The sequence below is a fragment of the Elephantulus edwardii genome, unplaced genomic scaffold, assembly GCF_000299155.1.
Source record: "Elephantulus edwardii isolate Elephantulus edwardi_28Jun2011 unplaced genomic scaffold, EleEdw1.0 scaffold00012, whole genome shotgun sequence".
Taxonomy (NCBI): domain Eukaryota; kingdom Metazoa; phylum Chordata; class Mammalia; order Macroscelidea; family Macroscelididae; genus Elephantulus; species Elephantulus edwardii.
In genome coordinates this window covers 23,997,073-24,005,244 of record NW_006399762.1, presented here as the reverse complement: position 1 = coordinate 24,005,244, position 8,172 = coordinate 23,997,073, and the positions used below count along the sequence as shown (strand labels likewise).

Sequence of the window (8,172 nt, the reverse complement as noted above, 5' to 3'; positions counted from 1 at the left end):
GTATGCCATGTGCCAGATAAAGTCCCAGCCACTTGTTCATCTAATGAAAATGATTCATCCCAACTTATACAGGATAGACAGATTGACAGATGAGGTATGACCTCTTTTCATGCATTTGAAATTTTTAATTTGAATACGTTTGAGTGTCTTGATTCTACAACTAATGATAATAACTTATTAGTAATTACACTATAAGTAGTAAGTCTGTTACATACTATTTATGGTTTTGAATAATTTTATATAAGAAGTTATTTGTAAGTTTCATTATATTTGTTACAGTGCCACATTTTTAGAGTAAACACTCCTATAAATATTTCCATTGAGTTTAAGATGACTGCAACAAAAGTAAATTCCATGATTTTGTTTTATTTCCCAGTGCATATAAAAGTACCTTTACACCATACACTATAGTGTAGTCTATTAAGTGTACAGTAGCATTATGAAAAACTTGAAATATTGTCAAGATTGCTAAAATATCATACAGACATGAAGTGAGCACGTACTATTAAAAAAGTGGTACCAACAGACTTGCCTGACCAGGGCTTCCACAAACATTAATTTTGTTTTTTAAAAACCCAGTATCTGCAAAGTACAGTAACATAAAGTATGCCCATATTTTGTGCATAATTGACTGTTGGTGATATGATCCGATTACTGTTTTGATTACATTCTAAACAAAGTTTGGTGTCCAACTGTAATTTTAATATATAAATGTCTAGTGTCTTTTTTTCTTTCCTTGTCATAAAACTATACTCTTTAGAATTTTTTTCTGTTATTGTACCAGGAAAAAAGTTAATAACAGCTTTTTATGCAGTATATTCAATGTCTTTTAACATATTCAGGTTCTAAAATATAATTATTTATTCATGCTTTCACAGTCTTGGTGATACTGTTTTCAGTAACTGTTGACATCCTTCAAAATTCTTATGCCATTTTTCAGTATTTCAAAGATCTAGTAGTTTAAAGAAAAGACAGCTGTCATGATAGCTCATCCATGTTCTTTTTCTTTTCAGGGTGCAATTCATGTCAATGACAGGGTTGTACCTCAGCCACCTATTCAAAAATTGTCTGCAGAGAAGCTGACAAGAGAAGGTGCTTTCCTTATGGACTGTGGCTCTGTAAGCACTTTCTTCTGTAAATTTATGGCATGTGCAAGGGTCTAACTTTATTTTCAGAGAGCAAACAGTGATATTCAGATTTGGAGCTGAGAGGGACTAGAAAACTGGTGTAAGAGGTCAGTTAGTGTATTTTAGACTCTTATAGTTAATGAGATCATTTTATTAACCTAGATTAATGACTATCACTCTAATAGATTGATTTTATTATGATTGTATTTAATAAAGAGAAGCTCCTATTTTCATGGACTTTATCATTTAGAATCTTACAATTCAAATGGAGTACAGAGTTAATTAAACTTTAAAGTAAAAAAAAATCACATTAATTATTAGGCATACAGGAGAAGTCACTCCACAAAGTAATATAAAAATTTCAAAATAACTTCATAAGTGATACCATTGTGAACAAGAAAGGATTTTAATAAACAGAGGAGAAGTCCAAGAGTTAAAGAAGTCACTGGTATATCCAGATTGAAACATTATATTATAATTGAGAAATAAGTTATTTCCCTTGTCTGTTTAAGCAAAGAATATGAGTCACTCTTGGTTCCGAGATTTAGATTCACAGTGTTTCAATTAGAAGTTTCCTTTAATGCTGTATTTTCCTTTATTTATTTGAAATTGTAGACTTTGCCTTTGGCCCACCATAATTTTTAGAAAGCCCTGCTTAAAGACTGTAGTCATAACTGAAAGATTGGTAGTTTATGTTCCCTAGGTGGGAGAAGAGGCCTAGTAATCAGGTTCCATAAAGATTACAGTTTAGGAGACAATATGAGTAATCAGTTTTATGAGAACTATGAATTGGAGTCATGGCAACAGCATATATATATATAATCTTATAACAGTGGGTTGTATTGACTGGGGGAATTTTAATATTTTGTTGGGTTTATTTTTAGATTTTTTACATTTGGATTGGAAAAAGCTGTGACAATAACTTCATAGAGGATGTGCTTGGATATCCTAATTTTGCATCAGTACCACAAAAAATGGTCAGTGGCTTTTATATAATTTAACTTTGGGTTTCTTAGAGGTTTTTTTTTCAGTTGACATACAATCCATGTAACATAAAATTCACCGTTTTAACTGTCTTATAGCATAAAATGTAATGCATTCGATTGCTTACAAAAAGAAACCCTAACTCCCATTTCTCCCCTCTTCCTAGCATCTACTAATCTGTTTTGTCTCTTGGCTTTTTGGACATTGCATTTAAATTCAGGCATATAATATATGGCCTCATATGTCTGACTTCTGTCACTTAGAATATTCACAAGGTTTATGCATGTTACGTACAGCATGTTTGTACTTCATGCCTTTTAGTGAGGCTCAGTACAATTCTATTCTACACATAGACTGTAGTTTTTAAAATATACTGGGCAAATGTTGATAGATATTTGAGTTGTTCCACTTTTTGGCTTTTATGAATAATACTGCTATGAACTTGGCATGCAAATTTTTATGTTCTCAATTATCTTAGGTATATGCCTCGGAATGGAATTGCTGTATTTTATTGATTGATAACTCTTTATAACATTTTGAGGGCCTGTCAAACTATTTCCTAATCACTTTTGATTTAAATTATTTTACTGATAAAAGAAGCATAGTTTTCTTAATAGACTTTATTATATATGCATTAAAGTAATACCATGGAAGTGTGATTCTGAGAGCAGGTATGTGTCATTAAGACAAAAGGCTGCCTTATTTTTGGATGGGGGTGTGTGTGTGTGTATGTGTCTATCATTCCCCCTGAAGTTAATGTAGATTCAGTTTAATTCTTTTCAGAATGAATGAAACCAAAGACTCAAAAAAACTAGTGTACAAAACCAAAATAATCACATTAAAATGGAAATAAGTTATGAGAATATAATAACTTTTTCTTAAAAAAATATCACTTTTTCTATATTCTTGTACTGTTTTTGTTTTTCACCTTTGTTTTAACATTGAGCTTAAATTACAAATATTATTATCTCAAACATGATAATTTAAATTTTATTATATAATTTATGCTTTTAATTCTCTAATTTATACCACCTTTGTTTTGAAAAAGAATAAACCAAATCTTTTTTGCTATTTTGATAAACAAATAGTCTTTTAGGTCACTTGTTTGTTTTGTTTTGTTTTGTGGGTTGTTGTGTGTGGTTTTTTTAAGACCCAGCACATAGTTTTTAATGTTCTGTTTTTCCTTGGTGGTAAGCATTTTATATCAGAGCAATAGTATATAAGGGGGGAAAGCAGAGAACAGACCCAGAGGGAAAGACTGGTAGTACTTGGCTTTTAAGTTGTTGTCCTAGTGCATCTGAGCCTTTCCTCCTAATAACAAAAAGGACCCAGTGGTAATCAAATTTGAAGAATGGTGACTATGAACTCAACTGCCCCTCTATTATATAGATAATTTAGTTGAGATTGAGAGCTGCAGATTTTGAGATCTGATGTAGTTATATCTCATTTTGTTAGCTGCATAGCCATAGGGCATATTATTTTAATGGCAGTAGTCCTTTTCCTGAAATTATGATAATTAAGAAAACAAATTCTCCAGTCACTTTCCTTAACTTTTTGCATTGCTACTTTGTCCTCATCACATATAACTGTGAGGATAGCTATTTGGAAGTATTATTCCAGTCATTTAGAATTAGAAAAGTTGTTCCCTTATCTTAACTGTTAAAAAGAACAATTTAACCCATTAGTCAGCAGGAATAAATACCTCATAAACATTTAAATACCACTTTTTCAAAACATGAGAGCTCTCTGTTGGGCAACTAGCAATAAAGTCTGCAGTTCAAATCCACCAACTACTCCTTAGAAGAAAGATAAGGCAGTCCGTTCACATTAAGATTTATAACTTTGGATACCCTAAGGTATAATTTCTTCTGTTTTATGGGGTCACTGTGGGTCAGAATTGACTAGATATCAGTGAGTTTAAAAACAAACAATTCTTTTGAATTTGTTATTCCCCTCCTCTTCCCATCTTGTAGTTGGTATTCAATTTTATTATTGAAATTCCTGGAAAATATTTCAGAGATAATTCTTTAGATAAACATTTTTCTTAAATATTAGGGAATATTTCTTCAATTAGAGAATTAGAAGGCTTAAAATCCTCTCACATGGAGTCAGTCCCAACTCATGGTGACCACCCTCTGTCAGTTTTCTGAAGCTGCAGATTGCCTTATCTCTCTCCTAGAGAAACGAGGTATAACTGCTGATCTTGTTTAGATCAACAATCAACATGCTAAGTACCAGGAAATGTACTGAATTTGCATTGGGCAAGTCCACTGTCCAGAACCTCCAAATTACTTAGTCAGCTGGAAAACTAAGGTGCATACGGTTCAGGCTGTGTTCTTTTCATTCACTTGTCATATATCTGAGAGCTGTGTAATGAATAAGTTGTGGAGCTGGAAAAGATTACTGAATAGCCGATTGATTGCCAAAAAACAAAGCAGCTAAAGTGCTCCTTAGAGACAAGGATGGTGATGCTTCTCACATATTTTAGGCTTGTTGCAAGGAGGAGCTTTTCCTTGGAAAGGGATAACATGCTGGGAAAGATAGAGGGGTCAGTGACAGAGGAAGACTCCTAACAAAGTAAACTGACATAGTGACTGCAGAGATGGGCTCTAGTGTGTTAGAGATGATGAGTCATACTTGACTTGATGGCACCTAACAACAGCAACAAGCCTCACACCTAACCTAGTTTGCCCCTAGAGCCCCTAAATTGTCAAAGTGAGGGAAAAGGGGTTTTGATGTGATAAAAAGAATGTCACATTGGAAAGCAAGAGGCATAGAGCATAGCTCCTAGTTTACTTTTCCTGCTAACTCTGACAGGTCACATCATGTAAAGATTTCTCAGAATTTTTCTTTAATTTTTTTGCCTCCATTCCACTATTTTCTAAAAATATACCTCGTGAAGTTTTATCTTGTTTTCGTGCTTAGTATTAAGTCATATCCATTAAACCTAAATTATTCTAGTACTAGAAAAGGAATCGTGTGAACAGTGGTAAAGCATGCCTCTTGGTTTCAAGACCTGGTGCAGGGACAGTTTGTTGCTATTGTCATTAAAATAGCAGGATTAAGCTTTCCACAGATGTAGTGACTGAGAACAGTTTGAAATTAAAGGTGAGAAAATTCCCAAAGGTTTGAGAACATATTTACACATCCAAATTAGTATTTAAATTCCTTGCCCTTATTAAAGGAAATGTGAAATGCCCTCAGAATGGTTCTTATTAGAATAGAGTATAATAGATTTTAAAATAAAATTCTACATCTGCAACCACTCATGAAAATTACAGTTGTTACACTGAACTTCAAATTGTTGTGTTATAAAGTTAAAAATCCTGTGAGCCACTGATAAAATTATGTCATTGTCATCTCTCAGATAGGAAAAAGGATAGTACATGTAAATTACATTGCAAATGAATTCAAAACATCAATGTTTATAGCAGCATTAGTCACCATAGCAAGAAAATATAAATAGCCCATATGTCCATAAATAAACAAATGGATTGAGAAATCGTAGTACATTCATACAATGAAGGAGCAATAATTTCTAAAAACACTATATAATGTGGGTAGAGAACCTTATGGACTGTGAACCAACTATGTCTTATGAGGACAAATACTGCATAAGACCAATAGAAGACTAATTAGTGAGATATGTGTAAAAATCCAAAAGGAGAAGGGAAGGTGTCTGGGAAGAGGGTGAAACCACGAGGTCGCAGAGTTTGGTGGATGGTGGAAGGGGGAAGGAATTAGGAAAAATTTAAGGGAACATGAAAGATGGGGTAACAGTGGACATCGATCAGTAATGACTATATGGGAATGATCATATGAAACTGTGAATTAAGTAATGTGTGAAACAATGTATATGAATGGAACATAGTACAAATTCTGGATGCAAACCAATATAAAATAAAAATAAGAAATAGCTAAATATAAAAAATAAAATTCTATTTGGAACATAATAGGAGGTCCATTTATTTAAATACTTTCTTTAAAATAAATATATAATACCCAAACCAAACCCATGGCTGATGAGTTGATTTTGTCGCATTGTGACCCTCAGTTAGGCTTCCAAGGCTGTAAATCTTGAAGGGAAGAGGGGACTGCCTCTACTTTCTCCCAAAGTGGTAGATACTAACTGCCAGGCTCAACACATGTAACACTTCACCGTCAGGGCATACCTGCTAATTATTGTGCTTGTTCTCTTGGCTTATCAAAACCAAGCAGAATTGGTATCGCTTTACTGTTTGGAATGTAGCTGGCAGTTGGTTGTTAGTCGTAGGAATCATAATTTATATCTAATACTACTAGATTCTTGGAAGCAGGAGTGGCATCCACCTCCGAAATAGCTTGCTTCCCGAAACTCTGTGCACTTGGAGAAACAATGGAAGTTATATAAGTTTTCTTAGACTTGCTATGAGTCGTCTACAACTCGATGGCATATAACAACAGCTAGATTCAGTATGATTGGAAATAATTTTCTCTTATTTCTTTTCACTAGACACATCTTCCAGAGCTAGATACTCTTTCATCTGAAAGAGCTAGATCTTTTATAACTTGGCTTAGAGACAGTAGACCATTAAGCGCAGTTCTTCATGTGGTAAAGTAAGTACCTTTTTAATTTTGTCATGTTATTATCTTGTGTAGTCCGTGTCTTCATAGCTAACTTTGACGTTAACAAACTATTACTTGGTTAATATCCTATGTGTTCCATCATCACAAAGTCCCTGTAGACGGTATTAATACTTATAGAATGTTGTATAACTATTTGTAGCTGTTTAATAATACACATTTTTAGACAAATATCCTTTCATCTTTTTCAGAGATGAGAGTCCTGCCAAAACAGAGTTTTTTCAACATTTGGTTGAAGATCGAACAGAAGCTGCATTCTCTTATTATGAATTTTTGATCCACATTCAACAACAGATTTGTAAGTGACGTCACATAGAATGGACTAAGAAGAAAAAGATCTATACCTTAGTTAAACCATAACCCGTCAGAGAAGCACGTAGGAAATTTGAAATGATGGCATTTATTGCCATCAAAACAATGAATGCTTAGCATCCTGTTGGAAGCCTTGGAAAAGATAAAGAGGAGGAAAGAATTTGATGGATATTCTCCAGCCTAAATTGATGGTAACAATGATGCCTTTTCACCGAGTATGTTCTGAGTTGGTTTATCCACATTTCCACGTTACCAGTAGTGCAGCAGTACAGCACTCTGTTCATTACAAGCCGGCAGGTCTCTATAGCCATGTGAAATGATACGTCGTAAAGTACAATTAGAGGAATTCTTTTTTCTTATAATTAATATCACATTTTTGAACTTGAACTCTGAGAAGAGATGCCAAAAGGCAGTGGTACCGTGTTACTTGTTTTTATGAATTACTTTTTAACAAGGAATGATTCGTATTCATTAAATGAATTCAACATTTTCCCTGTAAAAACAATAGAGTTTCAGTACATGAACTATAGAGGAAATATATAAATATATATATATAATGTACATAAATGTTACATTTGTAAAGAAAATGTAAAAATGTAACTACAGAATATGAATTGCTTAAACTGTGCTGCAATGTTGGATGACAACTCTTTGTCACAGTTAGAGAATGAGGTTAACTAATGCGTATTATGAGTTGAGTTCATAAGGAAACACAAAACTTTGTAATTCTGTTAAATCTTTTATGTGGATTTATTTATGATCAGCCTACTAATTAAAAATATTTTGCTTGACAATATGGTTTGCCTTTTTTGTTGTCTTGATGATGTTTTTTTGGCAGTGGGATACATTCAGTTTACTACTGGGGGAAAGGAATGCGATTACACTTATGCAATTATTAATAAATGTGAAGGGAGCTCTGGTGCCTTAGCAGCAAGAAGCTGTGCTGTAACCCTGAAGGCACACAGTTCAAGGCTACCACCAGCTGCTATGTGGGAGAAGAATGGGTGATCTACTTTTGTGCAATTGACGGCGTCTGAAAACCCACTGGAGGGTCAGCTATGGGTCAGTTTCAGTTCTGTGGTACACATCAGCAACAACTAATCAGCAACTAATGCTTTTAGTTGTT

General features: G+C 33.7%; 1 pseudogene; it reads left to right on the top strand.

Moving 5' to 3' along the window:
- LOC102848999 overlaps positions 1 to 7,040 on the top strand; it is an 84,196-nt pseudogene extending 77,156 nt beyond the window's left edge.
- The last annotated feature ends 1,132 nt before the right edge of the window (positions 7,041 to 8,172 follow it).